General features: G+C 45.3%; 1 protein-coding gene and 1 long non-coding RNA gene across 11 annotated transcripts in view; one reads left to right on the top strand and one right to left on the bottom strand.

Annotated features, from left to right (window-relative positions):
* Positions 1-18,232, bottom strand: part of LOC309620021 — a 601,726-nt gene that overhangs the window by 483,699 nt on the left and 99,795 nt on the right. The gene's annotated exons all lie outside the window — the stretch shown is intronic.
* The window catches only part of ADGRG2 (adhesion G protein-coupled receptor G2), a 143,704-nt gene continuing 136,846 nt past the window's right edge, over positions 11,375-18,232 (top strand). For 4 of the 10 annotated variants that reach the window (XM_082375512.1, XM_082375526.1, XM_082375519.1 and 1 more), the window contains exon 1: positions 11,378-11,777. The gene's annotated coding sequence lies outside the window, so the exon portion shown is untranslated. Of the gene's footprint in view, positions 11,778-12,217; positions 12,287-18,232 lie in introns of those variants that run through there. The other 6 variants (XM_082375521.1, XM_082375520.1, XM_082375513.1 and 3 more) reach the window with 5 other exon arrangements.

Here is an 18,232-nt window from a genome sequence, read left to right as displayed (position 1 = left end):
ATTGTAATGGGCAGTCAAGTCTGAGTACCACTGGTCTGCGTCAACCCCATTCTTTTACAAATAAGGCAATTGAGGCCCCCACCACAAAGAGTCAGTGTTTGTGACAAGGAACCCAGGTCCCCTGATTTAGTCAGTATCTGAATAAGAAGCCACTGTAATACAGGCTGGGGTTGGAGAGGGGGAGATGTTTATCTCTGTTGAAAAAACCCCTTAATTTAAACCTTATTAAACTATCAACTAAGAAAAGCCTAAGGGGCACTTACCATAAGACACTAAAGGGACTTCCCTGGCGGTCCAGTGTTTAAGACTCTGTGCTCCCATTGCAGGGGACACAGGTTCAATCCGTGGTCAGGGAACTAGATCCCGCATGCTGCAACTAAAGACCCGGCACAGCCAAATAAATAAGTAAATATTTTTTAATAAAAGACACTAAAGAGGATCTAAAGTAATTTACATTATTTCGAGGAAAAAGGGTACTTGACTGTTAAAAAAGCAGGATCAGAATGAGCCTCAGAAACCCAAAAGAATGTAAGGGGTGGTGGATATGCTGGGTCTTAGCACAATTCTTTTTTTTTTTTTTTTTTAATTAATTAATTAATTTTATTTTTTATTTTTGGCTGCGTTGGGTCTTTGTTGCTGCATGCAGGCCTTCTCTAGTAGCGGCAAGAAGGGGCTACTCTTCGTTGCGGTGTGTGGGCTTCTCATTGCGGTGGCTTCTCTTGTTGTGCAGCACGGGCTCTAGGCACCCGGGCTTCAGTAGTTGTGGCATGTGGGCTTAGTAGTTGTGGCTCACGGGCTCTAGAGCACAGGCTCAGTAGTTGTGGCGCACGGGCTTAGTTGCTCCGTGGCATGTGGGATCTTCCCGGACCAGGGCTCGAACCCGTGTCCCCTGCATTGGCAGGCGGATTCTTAACCCCTGCACCACCAGGTAAACCCACCACAATTCTTCTACTCTATACTGGGAGAAAATTAAAAAAAAAAAAGAACAACAAACTGTACTTTGATTGGGCACAGTAAGGTTGTGTGAATATCTCAAGAAATTTCACACCTATCCCCAGTGTGCATAAGATCACCAACTTTGAAGATTTCTAGATTCACTAAGAAAAGTTTACACTATTTATGAAATGATTCATCCACTCATTCAACAAATATTTGTGAAGCACCTGCTATGTGCTAGACACTAGATCCTGAAAATATGGCGGTGGACAAGACAGATATAGAGGTTACAGTCTGAGAAGGATGCTGTCCGTCCTAATGCTCTTGCCCTTGACTTCAAGGGGAGGCATGTGACTTAGGCTTAGTCAGTCATTATACTCCATCCTCCTCACCATGTGATGGTTCAAGCTGGGCCAGTGAGAGTGTGTCCCTGAGATTATCATATTCAATACACCGAACCAGGAAGCAGGAGTTCTGTTTCTTCTCTGGGATTGCTATCTGGGCTAATAGAAGCTAAGGGTGTCTACAGCCATGTCTCATGCAACTTAGCATGGAAGAAGCCCTGTGAGAAGGGAGGGGATTGGGACCAGTTGCTGAGAGAGAGAGAGAGACAGAAATCCGATGACATAATTTGAATTCCTGTATCCAGAATCTATTCCACCTCTGTCCTTCCCAGATATGTGAGCTGATAAATTCCCTTTCTTACTTAAGCTGGTTTGAGTCAAATTTCTGTCATTTGCACCCAAAAGAGCTCTGACTCAGACTTACAGACTCACTGAATGAACAAGCAACATGAACCTCTGAGTTTTTCTAATACAGTGGCTCTCAGAGTGTGGCCCCCGAACCAGAACCTCGGCCTCACCTGGGAACTTGGGAGATGCAAATCCTGGAATCGTATCCCAAACTTACTGAATCAGTAAGTGTGGAGGAAGGGCCCAGACATCATTTTTAACAAGCCCTCCAGATGATTTCAATCCACACTAAAGTTTGAGAAACTGTTCTAATACAGCCCTTTCCATAGATGTGAAACTAGAAGCCCAGAAAAGGGAGGTAATTTGCTAAAGTTCACAAAACTAGTCAGAGGTTGCTTTAGACCCTGTTAGTAATCCAAGGGCTGTAGGGTTTAAGAGAGGAGGGCCACTTGGAGTTTTGAGGCAAGTAAACACATGGATTGGCAAATAGAAGGGGGAAAAATATTTTGGGTCAAATAATACAGTATGGTTGGAAACACTTGCTGTGTGTTTCCACAGGAGTTTGGAGAATGTCTTACTCATCTTGGCTCCCCAGCTGAGCCAACAACAATGTGTTAAAGCTCCATGGCCAATGGCAGGAATCCAGGAGAGTCCTTTCTACGTGCCAGCAAAGAGGAATTTCTTAGAAAAGCTACAGAAATTACGCTACTATCACATTTCACTTTGTGGAGTGAAGGAATAAAGAAGATGAAACAAAAAGCAGGGGACTTCAGTTATTCCTAAGAGTCCCACCTCTCCAGCTGGGAGAAAGGGATTTTATTGTTGTTCTTGCCAGGGCAGAAGTTCCCCGGAGGGAAACTGGGCACCTAACCTGGTGACTTGGAGAATAACTTGCGTTTTTTGAACTTTTTTTTTTCAGGTGGAGGGAGAGAGCAGCAGTGTTCTAGAGTGTCCCTGGAAACTCGATGTAGTAGCCTGCTTTCCGAAGATTTGCCCAGCCTGCCCTGGGGATGTGGTCCATCCAGAGAAGAACCTAAGAAAAGAGAAGCCCTGGCACCATACGTATGAAGCCTTCTTTTAGTCTGTCCTTCTCCTCCTCTTGAGTGTACAGATAAGCATAGGAGGGAGCAGAGCAAAGGATCAAGGGAAGTTTCTGGCACTACCATTTTCAGAGAGTACAAGCTTTTAATAGCCAATATACACTTTTGCTTTGGTATATCTACTCAGGCAAGGCCAATGCCCTCCAGGAAGTTACCTGATAGAAAAATGAAAGCATCACCTCCTCTCAGAAAAATCCATGATTCACACCTTCATTCATTCATCAATTACTTATTAAATATCAACTATGTGTCATGCACAGGTCTAGGCACTGGGGAGACAGCGGCAAAAAAAATAGTAAAAACCACAACAACAAAAACAACCTTGCCCTTGTGGAACGTATGGGACTTTCTATCTTTTTGGGGAGAAAGACAATAAACAAAACAAGCAAGTAACATAAGTTGGCTGGCAATTAGTGCTATGGAGAAAAAATAAAACAGGGAAAGAATAGAGACAGAGCTGGGGGGTGGTGAAGAAGGGAGTTTGAAAGAATAAATAAATAGGGCGACCAGGGAAGGCCTCACTGGAATTCAGTGTGGCCTTGGTCATAAACCCTCAAGAAAGATCTCTTGAAGCTGGAAAAGACCCTGAGAAAGAGACTCAAACAATTGATCAAGAAATAGCTTGATCAGGTAACTACTGATATCTACTATGGCATAGATGAGTGCTCATCAAATATTCCATGTACTTTCCTACATTTCCCAGCCTTCCCTGCATTAGGTTGGAGCCACAGGACTAGTACTGGCCAATCGTTCGTGAGCAGAAGTGATATGGGGCTTCCCTGGTGGCGCAGTGGTTAAGAATCCGCCTGCCAATGCAGGGGACATAGGTTCGAGCCCTGGCCCGAGAAGATCCCACGTGCCACGGAGCAACTAAGCCCTTGCGCCACAACTACTGAGCCTGCACTCTAGAGCCCGCGAGCCACAACTACCGAGCCTGCACTCTAGAGCCCGCGAGCCACAACTACTGAGCCTGCACTCTAGAGCCCACGAGCCACAACTACTGAAGCCCATGCTCCTGGAGCCCGTGCTCGGCAACAAGAGAAGCCACCGCAACGAGAAGCCCGCGCACCACAACGAAGAGTAGCCCCCGCTCACCACAACTAGAGAAAGCCTGCACACAGCAACGAAGACTCAATGCAGCCAAAAATAAATAAAAATTAAAAAAAAAAAATCCTGTTAAAAAAAAAGAAGTGATATGTATCATTTCTGGGCTGAGGCATTTAAAAGCCCAAGTGCTTCCTTCCCCTTCTCTTGCCTGCCTTGGCCATCTTGGAGGCACATGCTCCTGATGGCTTCCCTTGAAGATGGAGGTCAGTGTCCTGTCCTGACTCCATGTGAGGGAGAAATACCGTCTGTGAAGGTAATTGAATTTTAGGGTTGTCACTGCAGCCTAGCCTAACTTTATTTGTCAAATACATCTACTAAACCCAGATTCAGGGGTGGATGCTGTAGGGAACAAAAGGAAGCAGCAGGGCTTACCCTCAAGGAAGTTATATTCTAGTTGAAGACTAAAACTGCAACTTAATATTCAAGGCCATGAGTCGTCAGAGCTTACTAAATGGTGCAGACAATGAGGATGTGGGGAATTCAGTGTGGGGAAGGACATCTGACACTGCACGGCGCCCTGGGGTTGGCAAATAACTGTAGAATATTTAGAGGAGAGGACAAAGGAAGATTTGAAAAAGAAGTAGATTTTGAACTTGCCCTTGAGAGAAGTGTAGAATTCAAAGAGGCAGAGGATGGAGAAGGACAAATTAGATGAAAAGTAGAGCAAATGCAAAGATAAAGCTATGGGAATGGGCAAGGCACACTCTAGGCAGAGCGTGCGGGGATTCTGACTGGACTTGAGGATTCACACGGGACTAGGCTGAAAATCCCAAAGGGCGATGTATGACATGCCACGGATTCTGCGCTGGATTTTGTAGTTGATAGGGAGCGCTGTGGGCTGGTCTAATAAGCCAATTGGAGCACTCACAATGAAGATACATGGGAATCTGTTAGGAAGTTATTGTAGGGAGTGAAGGCTTGAATCAGGGAAAAGAGGGTGTAGTGCTCCGTCAGAGTGGGGTCCAAGGACCAGCAATAGACTCTCAGGCCTCACTCCAGACCTACTGAAACAGAATCTGCATTTTAACAAAATCTCCAAGTGATTCATGCACATGAAAGTTTGGGGAGCACTGGTTTGGCAGACACCAGCTTATTGTCTACCCTCAACCCGTTCCTCTCGTCTCCTCATTTTTTTTCAGGCATTCATCCTTCCCTCATGCAGCCTGTGTGACTCAAGGTACACTGATCCCGTCCTTAGCTGCAAAGTCAGTCAGCTGGGTCTAACCCAGTGGTTCTCTTAAGTGTGGTTCTCAGGCTAACGACATCAGCATTATTTGGGATCTTGTTAGAAATGTACAATCAGAAAAGTAAATTCTCAGCCCCCAACCCCTCAAGACTACTGAATCAGAAACTCTGGGGCTGGGGCGCTGCAATTTGTATTTTAATAAGCCCTCCTGCTGATTCTGATGCAGGCTTATATTTGAGAACCACTTGTCCTCACCAATCATGTTAATCACATTCCCCTTGATAGTGATTGGTTCCTGAATCCAGGTTTAAGCCAGTCAGTGTCTGGCATTCCCCTGGCAGCTGAACTGGTCCAAAGGGAGTCGTGTGACTTAAGTTGGCCCAAGTCAGACTGAAGAGAAGGCTCTTGAAGCCACGGTTGAAGGAAAGTTTTTTTCCTTTCCTAAACTTTCCAGGACCCTGCTCCTTCCCTTACCCCTTTTGATGGACGCGAGTGAGGTTGCCTTCTTTGCCGACCATGAGGGAAACTAGGCTGAGGGCAGAGCTGAAAGGATCACAGTGAAAAGGAGCCAGAATGCTTGCACTGTGCCTGTTCCCTGAAATAACATTTCCTTATGATTTAAGCCAGTTGGATTTGTGGTTTCTTGTACTTATAGCCAAAAATGCCATAACTACAAAGAAGTTATGAGACCAAGGAAGTATGGGGCCAATGGGCATACCAAGAATATTCTAGGATGATGAAGGACATATTTAGTTAACAGGCATTTTTTTTTTCACCAAGTTCTCAAACACTAGACCCAGCTAGAATAACTGTTATAACATGGGAAAAGCAATTTAGGACAAATAAAATGGAGCATTACTTCATGCACTGGGTCCCCAGGTGGCGAATTGACTAAAAATACACAACTAATTTTTTTTAAAAAGGAGGGGGACTTAAGTAATCTTCTTAAGTGAAATGAAAAAAATGGAGTAATACACAAGATGAGCCCAGAATATATTGTAGTTCCAGAAAGTAAGAAAGTGCTCAAAAAAGAATGGAATGCAGGAACCAACCTGAAAGAACTCCCAATGACTGAAGCCAAGACAATTTGACAACAAAATAAATAATGATAGCATTGGATAATAAACCAAAGACTAAAGTAATTACCCGTGAGTCCATAATGATATAAATAAATAATTGAATAAGTAAAGAAATGGGAGAGAAGATACAGCTCTTCCCTATAGAAGAGTTCCAATGAATTAATGTAGAAGGAATGAATGAAAGAAATGGAAAAGCACTGTTAGAACACCACAGTAATCATTGTTTCAAGTGTGATCCACTGATGGATGCTAAAATTAATGGAAGAAGGTTTGAAGAGAAACAGGATATTTGTATAGTCTCAAAGTATCTTCCTCAAGGGAGAAAATGAACATAGAAGACAAACTAGGGTGTCACAGGGCTGTGTATGTCCAGAGTTTTCCCCTGAAATTTGCCCTGTGGTTTCAGACACAGGTAAACTGAGAGATTTGGTTTAAAATTGCATGGCCAGGACTTCATGGGTTCCTCCAAGAAACAAGAAGGGGATCAGAGACCTTCAGTTAGGACTGAGCTGGATGAGACCTGGCCCAAAGTGTTGTCCCCTGTGTTCTACTGAAGAACCCAATGGGTTCGTCTTCCTCACCGCCCCCCCCCCCCATCTCTACCCCAATGCCAAGGCTGCTCTCTGCAGGCAGGGTGGCAGTGAGTTGCACAAGCTAATGCCAGTGTGCAGATCTACTGGGATGCCTTTAGTTTCCTCTGGATTTTCTGGTTGGTTATTTGTGTTGGCAGGGGGCCACGCTCAGTTCCTCCCAAACTGGAACACATTCTCTGAAAGGGCTGTTCCCACCATTCTCATCTTGGTCGAGGCCAAAGTCTGGTTTCATTGTTCATTAAACTGCCATTTGTAATTTTCGTCGAACAGAATGACAATCTGTCCAACTATCTTCATTCAGTATTTCAACAAGAGAGTCTTTTTGCCTCCCACGAGAGTGTGTGATTTACTTATCTCTTCCATTGTGCAATAGGTTCACCAGCATTACAACTAGCGCAATGTTCTGGAGCAAAATTTTGTTGTATCACACGGTGACTTCACTCACATCGGCAGTGACTGGTTTCTCACCTAAATCCACCAAAGCCTACACCACAGAGGATAAGATCACATCACCAGAGACTTCTCTGGTCTGAGTGTGAGTGCCTGGAGGGCTGGGATCACCTCTTGCCCATCTTCATCCTGCCCAGATTCCGGCACATAGTAGATGGGATCGTCATCAGTGCAGTTCATCAAGTATGATGAACTACCTCTCCACTTCCTAGGTCGTTGTAGGGCTGCATTTCTCAGCCCTCTGTGCCTGGGTGCAACTATGTGAACAGTTCCAGCTGATGAGTTGGGAGCAGAAGTGTTGCACATCACTTCTGGGCTGCAGCACTGAAATGCTTGTGGTCCAGAACTCTCTTTTCCTTCTAGCTCAGCAACCAGCCGTGTTTGAGAAGGTGGCTCCTCAGTCAGCCTGGGTGCCTGAGTGACTGGAGGAAGTAGAGCTCCCCGTTCTAACCTATAATGACAACACAGTATAAGACATAAACCTTTGTTGCATTAGCCATAGAGATTTTGAGAGTTGTTTGTTACTGCAGCATAACCTAGGATATCCTTACTGATACTGTAGGCATTAAAAACAAATGTTTGTTGAATGAATGAATGACTTAAACCAGAAAGGATTTCTGAGCAGTGGTAGCTTCAGAATTTCTATAAAAGGGAAATTCAAACTTGGTAAGGTGATTACAATTTTGTGGGAAGTGGGGGCCATGTTGGCTAGGGGACTTTTCTTGTTTTGTGTATGTAGTACACTGTTTTTGTCAGATGCCTTTTATTTCGGGTGTTGGAGTGTTGATGGAGATTATGGGGGCCTAAAAGACCCCATGCCAACTCTTGGCACTACCACTGGAGTTTAGATTGACCTTGTTACCCCCTATGTATTTTATAAATAGGGAAACTGAGACCCAGACTCAGCGTAGTCTAAGTGACTGCACTGGTTAGTTAGTGGCAAAACTGGTAGACACCAAACCCCTCATCTCCTGGTTCTCTATCTGATGCATTTGCCATCCCAACATTCCATCTTTTGTACTCAGGCATTAAGACAGTGGGAGGGGACTTCCCTGGTGGTGCAGTGGATAGGACTCCACGTTCCCAATGTAGGGGGCCCGGGTTCAATCCCTAGTCAGGGAACTAGATCCCACATGCGTGCCGCAACTGAGTTCACATGCCACAACTAAGGAGCCCTGGAGCGCAACTAAGGAGCCCATGTGCTGCAACTAAGGAGCTGGTGAGCCGCAACTAAGGAGCCCACCTGCCGCAACTAAGACCCAGTGCAACCAAATAAATTAAAAAAAAAAGACAGCAGGAGCTTGAGAGTGACACTCTGGCTGATTCCAATTCTGGCTCTACTACTTCCTAGCTGTGGATCTTGGGAGAAGCTATTTAACTTCTCTGTGCCTCAGTTTCCTCAGCTGCAATCCACAGTGGGTTGCCATGAGGATTTAGTAACAAAGTATAAAGTAAAGATGTAAACACCGAGTATGTTATCATCATCATCATTCTAGTTCCTCATCCCACTCTTTTGCTTTGCACCCAAGTCCCATGTTCTCTTTGTGCTCATTTCCCTTGGGAAATAATGAATCTGTTTGAGGCCATTGTGTAGTATGTTTTTAGACTAGCCACAGGGAAAGTTGCATTTCAAGTTCTAAGGAGAGAGCTGGGCCCTGAGCACTGGCGAGCTGTCCTCCTCTGCCACCTCCCTTTGCTGCCCACATGAAGGGGTCCAACCAGTGGAAGAGGGCAATGAGACAAGAACTTAGGCCCTCCCCACTCAGTCTTTGCCATGTTTCCTGACCAACCGACGTCTGGGGATCAAACTCTATCACTGGTTCAAAGATCCTGTGGGGCAAGAGCCAAAATTGCCCACTCTCCAATTGCTGGGCCGTCAGCCCACGGGCTGTGGATGATTTAACCACAAATCCTAAGCACCCACGGCCTTCCTAAGCACCCACGGCCTTCCTTCATGTCACCAGACAGTGCCTATGTAGGAAGCGTGTGACCAGGGCCCCCTCTCTCGGAAAAGGCAGAGAGCCCCATGGCTGGAGGGCCGGGGCCCCTCTTCAGCCCCAGCCTCTTTCCTCTTCTGTTGATCCTGATGGCAGAGTTTTGTTGATCTGAGAGTTTGTCAAGGAGAATGAAAGTTTGCCTGGAAGTGCATCAAAACAGGAATTTTAAGTTTTAGGCTAAGCAGTATCTCATTTGTGTATTTTAGATATAGTTCTCCAAAGTGCCCTTTTTTTTTTTTTTTTTTTTTAACGGCCAGGTTGTTTAAAGGAAAAGCATACTTATTCTGGTATTGCTCTTTAGAATTTCAAGCAACTTTTTTTTTTAATTTTTAACATCTTTATTGGAGTATAATTGCTTTACAATGGTGTGTTAGTTTCTGCTTTATAACAAAGTGAGTCAGCTATACATATACATATGTCCCCATGTCTCCTCTCTCTTGTGTCACCCTCCCACCCTCCCCCTATCCCACCCCTCTAGGTCAAGCAACTTTTTTTTTTTTTCAAGCAACTTTTAATATGAGCTCTACATATATTAACTTTTTATTGAAGTAAAACATACATAGAGAAAAGTACACATATCATAGGTGAGCAGCTCAATGAATTTTCACAAACTTAACACATCCATGTAAGTAGCACCCAGATCAAGAAACATTACCTGTACCCCATAAATCCTTCTTATCATCCTTATAACTGCTTCCAGCCATCAACTCCCCAATGACCACCATTCTGACTTCTAACTTCACAGATTGGTTTTGCCTGTTTTATACTTTGTATAAATGGAACCACATAGTATGTATGCTTTTGTGCCTGACTTCCTTCGCTCAATATTGCTTATGAGGTCCATCTACACTCAGCGTGGCAGTGGCTTGTGCATTCACTGTCTGGTATTCCATTTTGAGACTATACCACTGCAATGTTTTCAATCCATTCTACTGCTGATGCACATTTGGGTAGCTTCCAATCTGGGGCTATTACAAATATATGGCTATGAACATTCTCGTTCCTTTCATCTGGTAGACAGAGGCACTCATTTCTGTTGAGTATATACCTAGGGGGGGAACTGGGACATCAGGTAGTTGTGTGCTCAGTTTTAATCGATTCTGCCCAATAGCAGTGTATGAGATTTCTGGAGGCTCTACACAATATGAAGTCTTTTCTAACATATGCAAGTGTTAAGTTAATGCAAATGGAAACAATTTAACCCTTTGGTATAGCATTCAATCTATTTATTAAAATATACTATTTTACTCTTCATCACAATTCTGCCTCCAACTTGTTATGTAACCTGGGTGAGCTTCCTGCCGTCCACTCCCCCTTAATCCAACCCTTTCCATTCACTTATCTAGCTAGAATGTTGTGAGTGTTAATCAACTGGTGTTTGCGAAACAAAATCAACCCCCTCCTGCAAAGCGGAGTATATATCTCACGGGTGTTGTGTTTAGTATGGCAGAGCCAGCCAGGGCTGTGCTCTGCAGATCTGCACTTTATAAACATCCTCTCCATAGCTCTGAATGCAATTCAGAATCTAGAATTTTGTTTTACTGGTAAAGAAAAATGGAATATTCTCCTGTAGATTTTAACGAAAGAAAGAGAATGGTGCTTTGAAAGTGATAAAGCATCTTGCAAATATTGGAGTTAGTTGACTACAAAGAGGAGGGCTGGAGAGGGTAGTGTGGGGATGGTGTAAAAGGGGCCAGAGGGGGAATTCGGAGCGCTTTCCCCCTGGCCTCTACAACCAATTCTTATTGTAGAACCGAGCTAAGTTCCCCTGGGCCTCGGTTTTCCCATCTGTAACACTGGGTACTTTGACAAGCTGGTTAGGTGATCTGTAAATCCTATCCGGATCTAGTTTTTATTCTAGAATGTGCAGAGGAAGGAGATGCTGACAGAAAAGGTAGAGGGGACCAGGGACAACTCACTTCATATACTACCCCCCACCCCCCAGCAGTCAGAGCGCTGGGGATCCCAGTTTCTAGGTATCCGGTGTACCAGGTAACCACGGAACCGAATTCGTTCTCAGGACCTTTTCCTTTTACCGACCTCTGCAAATCCCCCTCCAAGCGGTCTGACCTCTGCATCAGGAATATTGTGGCAGAGGGGCGACCTCGGGGTTCCCACCCATCACAGTGCACGTTGCTGAAAGTGGTGGGACACGCATTTGGGTACCAGGGCGACCCCTAAAGGTGAGCGGCTGGGTCTGGAGACTGGAGGCCCCTAGGAGCACGCCGAACCGGACGCGGGGCAGCGGAGGTGCTCGCGGTCGAGGGAGTCCAGAAGCGCCACGCGGGCCTCCGCAGGGTGGGGTGGGCCGCTCGGCCCGCGGCCCCTACTTCTCTCCCCGCCCCGCAGCCTGGAACTCCCCCGGCTTCGGGCGGCCGAGCTGCTCGCTCACACCCTCCTCGCTCCGCGCCCCGCCCGCTCCCCACCTCCGCGTCCAGCCTCGCAGCTGCCGAGCGCCGGACGCGCCGGACGCGCCACGCCGCGCTGGGCCGCTGAAGAGCAGGCCGGCAAGCCGTCCGGGAGCGGCGGGGGCGGTGCCCAGCCCGCGGGAGGGAGGAGGAGGGCCGCGGCCCGAGGGAAAGGGAAAAACGAGGGCTGGAGGGCGCCAGCAGCCAGCCCGTCGGCGGGGACCGGCAGGTAAGCGCGCGGCGCCGGGATGGGTCTGTCTCCTCGGGCTCCTGAGACCCGGTCGGGGAGCCGCGGAGCTGGCGACCGGCGCGGGCGGCTCGGGCGCAGCGCCTGGACCTGGAGTGCGACGGGACGGCGGGGCGAACGCTCCCTCCGCCCGACTGCGGCTCTGAGCCGGGGCCCTGGGCCGCCCTGAAAGGCGGAGGCTGAGGGCCGAGCTCCGGGAGCTGGCACCCCGACAGTGGGAGAGTGCGCGCCGTGGGAAAGGGGGCTCTGGCGACGCGTTCTCCGAGGGAGAGGGGCGTGTGTAACCGAAAGCTTAAAACGGGCTCCAGCTCTCCCCACCCCTCCGCGAAAAAGAGCCACGAGCTTTGCTCGCGCGGGCGGTCTTCCAGACCCGACTGCTGGGGACTCAGTTTGCCGCGCCGCGCGGTGGGTGCGGCGGAGCTTGCGGAGCGCGGACGCGACCCGGGCCCCAGACGGCTTGGCGCGGCAGCGTCTGGCTGGACGCAGAGCAGGTGGCTAAGGGCGCGGCGGGATGGAGCGGCAGCCAGGAGCCTGAGGGTGGGGACAGGAGACTGGAGGTCTCGGGTGAGCGCTTTTCGACAGGGACTTGCCATATCAAGGCTCCGGAGCTATATACGTTTCAGGTGAGGAGAGGGAGCGCTGACGGCCTCCTGAGAGCCAGATGAGGCAGGCAGCAGAGGTTTTCCGTGGCTGCTTCGACAGTGACACTTATTTGTATGTACCGTCCACACGAATTCCCTGGGAATCTTGTAAAAATACAGATTCTGATTCAGTAGGTCCGGCAGGGGTGGGGCCCGACAGTCTGCATTTCTGACAGGCTCTCAGATGCAGCTCCATGGGTCACACTTTACACGGCAGGCCCTGCAGAAGTACTTTTTGTCCAACAGGCTGAAAACCTTAGGAAAACTGGGACATTGGGAGAGGAGGTCCTAAGACTTTACAATCCCACCTCCACCCCAAATACGCACATTAAAACGATTGCTACTCATTTAGTAGCAAAATGCTTTACTCTTCTTACTGGGTTACCAGCGAAATACATTATCTGATAGTAGAGCTGGCTTCATGGGCATGCAACCTGTATTTGGTTTAATGTTCTGCTGTTGCTGTCGAAATTCTGAATAATTTTTGAACAAGGGGCTTCGCATTTTTATTTTGCACTAAGCCCCACAAATTATGTAGCTGATCCGTAGGCAGAAAAAGGACCCATTTCTTTGATCAGTGTTCAGAGCTGGTGCGTGATGGAGAGTGAAGGTTTATTAAGCAAAGACTAGCTAGATGTTGCAGTTCCTTCCATCTTTCTCAACTTCTTTTCAGCTATTTTAAGAGATAAGCCTATGAGTATAATTTCAGTTCTACATGGTATGACAATATTTATTTTAAAAATAATATTAATAATTTATTAAGAGCTTAATTATTAATACAATTAAGTTCGATGTTGTAATAGTTTGTGAATTGAGTGACAAAGGCGTGTGCTATTTTCAAAGGATTGGGGAGTTTTTATTTAGTGTCCCAAAGTTTTGCTTACTTAAGATCTAAAATGAGCTGGACATTGCTAAATTGGCTGCTTTTTCAGCTCAAATGCAAAGCTGGAATATAAAAAGTGGCCAAATTTTGAAGCCGTTCAGGGGTATTGCTTTACAGGGCCTCAGTGCGACGCCAGCCCCTATCGGATTCCCTCTGCTTTTATCATTCCCACATCCCTGCAAGGTGACTTTCATTAAAAGGGGGATAGAGCAGACTTTGCTATTGAAAAACACTGAAGAAATGCAGGGCCAGCATTAGTGTTTTCTGTGAATAATTCTTGCCCCAAACCCAGAGATTCCAGGTGTATGTACTTTTCTAGAGAGAAAAAAAAAATGTTGGAGACACAGAAAAGAAAAAAAATGGAACTTTAATTATGGATATGATTTTGTTCAGCAGAGGGAGGAAAAAGCCTGGGAAGTGGCATTTCATTGGCGGGTTTGGCAGGCAAAGGAGAGCTGCTGTGTTTCTGGTACCATGAACAGCCTTCCAGAAATGGCAGAGTGAGTTTGCTCAGGTGTTAGGGAGAGTCAGTAAGGAAGCTGCTCTTCCACGGCTAACGTGGTCATTCTGGGTGCTCCAGTGTGGCTGTGGTGTGCCTGAGGCTGGCTGGGGACTCAGCGAGGGGGACATCACCGTGAGGTTCCTAGTGCTTTCACAGCGTACATGAAACTGACAAACACATTTTTCCATTTTGCTGCCTGAGAGTGCCAAGTCAGTTCAAATACACGCTACAAACTGGGAAGAGCACCATTACATTGAAAAAGAAAGAGAGAGCTGGGGGTGGGGGGGAGGGGAAGAATGCATTTCTGTGGTGTTAATAATTCTGAAGATAGAAAGGAGAGATTCTGCCTTTAGTAAAAACCTGGGAGCTGGGTTTTATGCCTCACTGAGAAAGGCCTTCGCTACCTCAAGATAGAGGAAAACAATTTTTCTGCTAAAATGTTCATGGTGTTAAAAATACATGGGTCTTTAATCCACATGGAAATTATCTGGGGGTTGTGGTGTGAGGTGGGAGATGTTGGACGTTCAGAAATGGGGTAAACATTTGGGAAAAATTGTCATAAATCCCCTCAATCAAAGTCTGTGAACACTGTGTTCCATTTTATAAATCTACTTAATTCTTGAGCCGATTCCATGTTTTAAAAATTGAAGTACAATTGTAAAGCAATTATGCTCCAATAAAGATGTTAAAAAAAAATTGAAGTACAGTTTATTTACAATAACATTCACCCTTTTTAGTGTACAGTTCTCTGTAAGCTTTGACAAATACATGTAGTCATGTAACCACCACCATGGTCAAGATATAGAAGAAGTCCATCACTCCAAAAAGTTCCTTATTGATGCTTTGTAGTCAACCCCTCCCACCACTCTCAGCCCCTGGCAACCACTGATTTGTTTTCTGTCCCTATAAATTTGTCTTTTCCAGAATGTCCTGTGAATGGATTCATACACGATGTAGCCTTCTGAGTCTGGCTTCTTTCACCTGGCATAATGCATTTGAGATTCACCCATGTTGTGTGAATCAGTAATTTGTTCCTTTTTATTGCTGAGTAATATTCCACAGTTTGTCCATTTACCAACTTTTGGTGATTATGAATAGGGCCAATGTAAACGTTCACATACAGCTTTCAGTGTGAACATAAGTTTTCATTTCACTCCAGTAAATACCTAGAAGTAGGATTGCTGTATTGTGTGGTAAATTTAACTTGATAAGAAACTGCTGAACTTTTCTTAAGTGGCTACACCAGCGTGCACTCCCACCAGCGATGTATGAGAGGTCCTGTTGCTTGGCATCCTTGCCAGCCCTTGGTATTGTCAGCTTATTTTATTCCAGCCATTCCAGTAGGTTTGTGGCGGCATCTCTGTCGTTTTAGTTTGCGCTTCCCTGGTAACTAATGATGTTGAGCATCTTTTTGTGTGCTTTTTGGTCATTTGTATATCTTCTTCTATGAAATGTCTTTTTTTTTTTTATTGTATTGTGTGTCATTATTGAATCATAAAAGTTCTCCATACATCTGTGCACAAGTTCTCTGTCAGATATATGTATTGCAAACATTTGCTTTTAGTCTGTGGCTTGCCTTTTCATTTTCTTTATTTTTAAAAAAAATTGTGGTAGGAATACCTAACATGAGGTTTACCCTCTTAACAAATTTTGAAGTGTCCAATACAGTATTGTGAACTATAGGCATGGTGTAGTACAGCGGATAGCTAGAACTTTTTCATCTTGCATGACTGAAACTTTGTACCCTTCGAGCAGCAATCCCCCATTTCCCCCTCCCTCCAGCCCCTGGCAACCACCATTCTACTCTGTTTCTGTGAGTTTGACTATTTTAGTTGACTCATACCTCATATAAGTGGAATTAATGATTTTTTTTTTGAAGAGCACCAGTTTTAAATTTTGATAAGGTCTAATTTATCAGGTTTTTTTTTCCTTCTATGAATAGCACTTTTAGTAACCTGTCTGATAAATCTTTGTCTACCTCACATTTACCAAGATTTTCTCTTGTGCCACAATCTAGACATTTTATAGTTTTATCTTTTATATGTAGGTTTACGACTTCATTTTTTTTTTAATTAATTAATTAATTTATTTTTGGCTGCGTTGGGTCTTCATTGCTGCACGCGGGCTTTCTCTAGTTGTGGTGAGCGGGGGCTACTCTTCATTGCGGTGGCCTCTCTTGTTGTGGAGCACAGGTTCCAGGTGCACGGGCTTCAGTAGTTGTGGCGTGTGGGCTCAGTAGTTGTGTCTCGTGGGCTCTAGAGCGCAGGCTCAGTAGTTGTGGCGCACGGGCTGAGTGGCTCTGCGGCATGTGGGATCTTCCTGGACCAGGGCTCGAACCTGTGTCCCCTGCATTGGCAGGCGGATTCTTAACCACTGCGCCACCAGGGAAGTCCCACGACTTCATTTTGAGTTAGTTTTTGTATGCATCAAGGTTCACTCTTTTCCGTATAGATAGTTGCCAGTTGTTGCAACACTATTTGTTGAAAAGACTATACTTTTCCCTCATTGTATCCCCTTGTCCCCTTTGTCAGAAATGAATTTACTGAGTATGTGTGGGTTTAATTTTGAACTCTCTTCTGTTCCATCCATCTGTACATCTGTCCTTATACCTATACCACACTGTGTAGGTGTTACACATTCTTTTTTTTTTTTTTTTTAATAAGAGGGTATTGTGTTGTTTTTAAAAAAAAATTTTTTTTGTTTCTTTTTTTATTTTTTGGCCACGCTGCATGGCATGTGGGATCTTAGTTCCCCAACCAGGGATGGATCCTGCACCCCCTGCATTGGAAGCTCGGAGTCTTAACCACTGGACTGTCAGGGAAGTCCCACACATTGTTGTTAGGTGAATTCCTAGACTGTTTTGTTTGTAATTTGTATTGCTTTTAGAAATTGTATCCTTTTTTGCCCATTTCATTTTATTTTTATTTATTTATTTATTGGCTGCTTTGGGTCTTCCTTGCTACACAGGCTTTCTTTAGTTGCGGTGAGCAGGGGCTACCTTCATTGCAGTGCGTGGGCTTCTCATTGCGGTGCAGTGGCTTCTCTTATTGCGGAGCATGGGCTCTAAGTGCGCGGGCTTCAGTAGTTGTGGCTCGCGGGCTCTAGAGCACAGGCTCAGTAGTTGTGGCGCACGGGCTTAGTTGCTCCGCGGCACGTGGAATCTTCCCGGCCCAGGACTCGAACCCGTGTCCCCTGCATTGGCAGGCGGATTCTTAACCACTGCGCCACCAGGGAAGCCCCCCCATTTTATTTTGTTGTGACTATACTACTGTATAGACAGGCTTTTAAATTTTTTTGTAGGTCTAACATATTCAAGCCATGTTACTGAACTTTCATTAGTTCTCATAGTTTTTCAGTCAGTTTTCTTGAATTTTCAAGGTCAACAATCAAAGGGGCTGCAAATGGCAATGGTATAGGGGTCCCTCCCCGCCCCCAATATTTTTTCGTCCGTTTGTCTGGTCTCCTTAGTGGCAAGGCTGCTCTGTAGAGCAGCGTTGAGGAGTATCTGACTCAGGTGGGAACGCTTCTCATAGCTTACCACTAGGTATTCTGCTTGCTGTGGAGTTCTGGCAGTTACCCTTATTAGTACCTTCAGGAGGTTTTCTTTCCATTTTTAGCTTTGAAATGTTCTAAAATTTAATTTTAAAATTTCTTGTTCTGCTTGGTTTTTTTTTTTTTTTTTTCATTGAAAGCCTAACAGTTTAGAGGTGAGTCAGTCTTCCCAGCTTTGGGAGGTCATATTTTGATCTTCTTCCCTGGAGAAGAAGATAGTGTAGCAGAAGTCAATTCATTTCATTTAGACTAGGAAGAAACTACCTTTGGAGCTTTTTTTATAATGTTCTCATTTGGGGGGGATGCCAGGTACAGCGAGGAAGGGAGAGAATAAAGGTACAGTTTATATATAAATAAATATCTTATGTATAAATCAGATAGCTTTTTGTAGTGTTTTTCAAACTTTCCTGCCCACCATTCACAGTGAAAAGTATAGATCTCAACCCAGTATGAACATACCTGTATATAATTGAAACAGAATCTCACGAAGTATTATGCATTTTTCCTCTGTGCGGTGTGTTCTGAAAATTTCAGTTCTCTTCCATCTGTTCTACTTCATTTAAAAATGATGATCATGACCCTCTGCATTGATTTGACACTCTTTCATATAACCCTGTTTTATAAAACTGTTCTTTTAGGTTCTAAGCCCCCAAACTGCTGAACTGTGTCCAGGACAGATTCATTTTATATCAGATCCTGTTATGATACAAAGTGAGTTCATTTTTAATACCCTAAGATAGTGGTAGCTACCCAGATTTTTCTCTTGAATTAGGATATAGCCTCTAACCCAGTCTCCCAGCACCCACTCTTGACCCCAGAGAATTGCCAGTAAAGGCAGTCTTGTAAATCCACTGCTCAA

This window comes from Balaenoptera borealis, assembly GCF_965194805.1.
Source record: "Balaenoptera borealis genome assembly, chromosome: X".
Taxonomy (NCBI): Eukaryota; Metazoa; Chordata; class Mammalia; order Artiodactyla; family Balaenopteridae; genus Balaenoptera; species Balaenoptera borealis.
The sequence above is the reverse complement of the archived record's forward strand: the minus strand, read 5'-3'. Positions and strand labels throughout refer to the sequence as shown.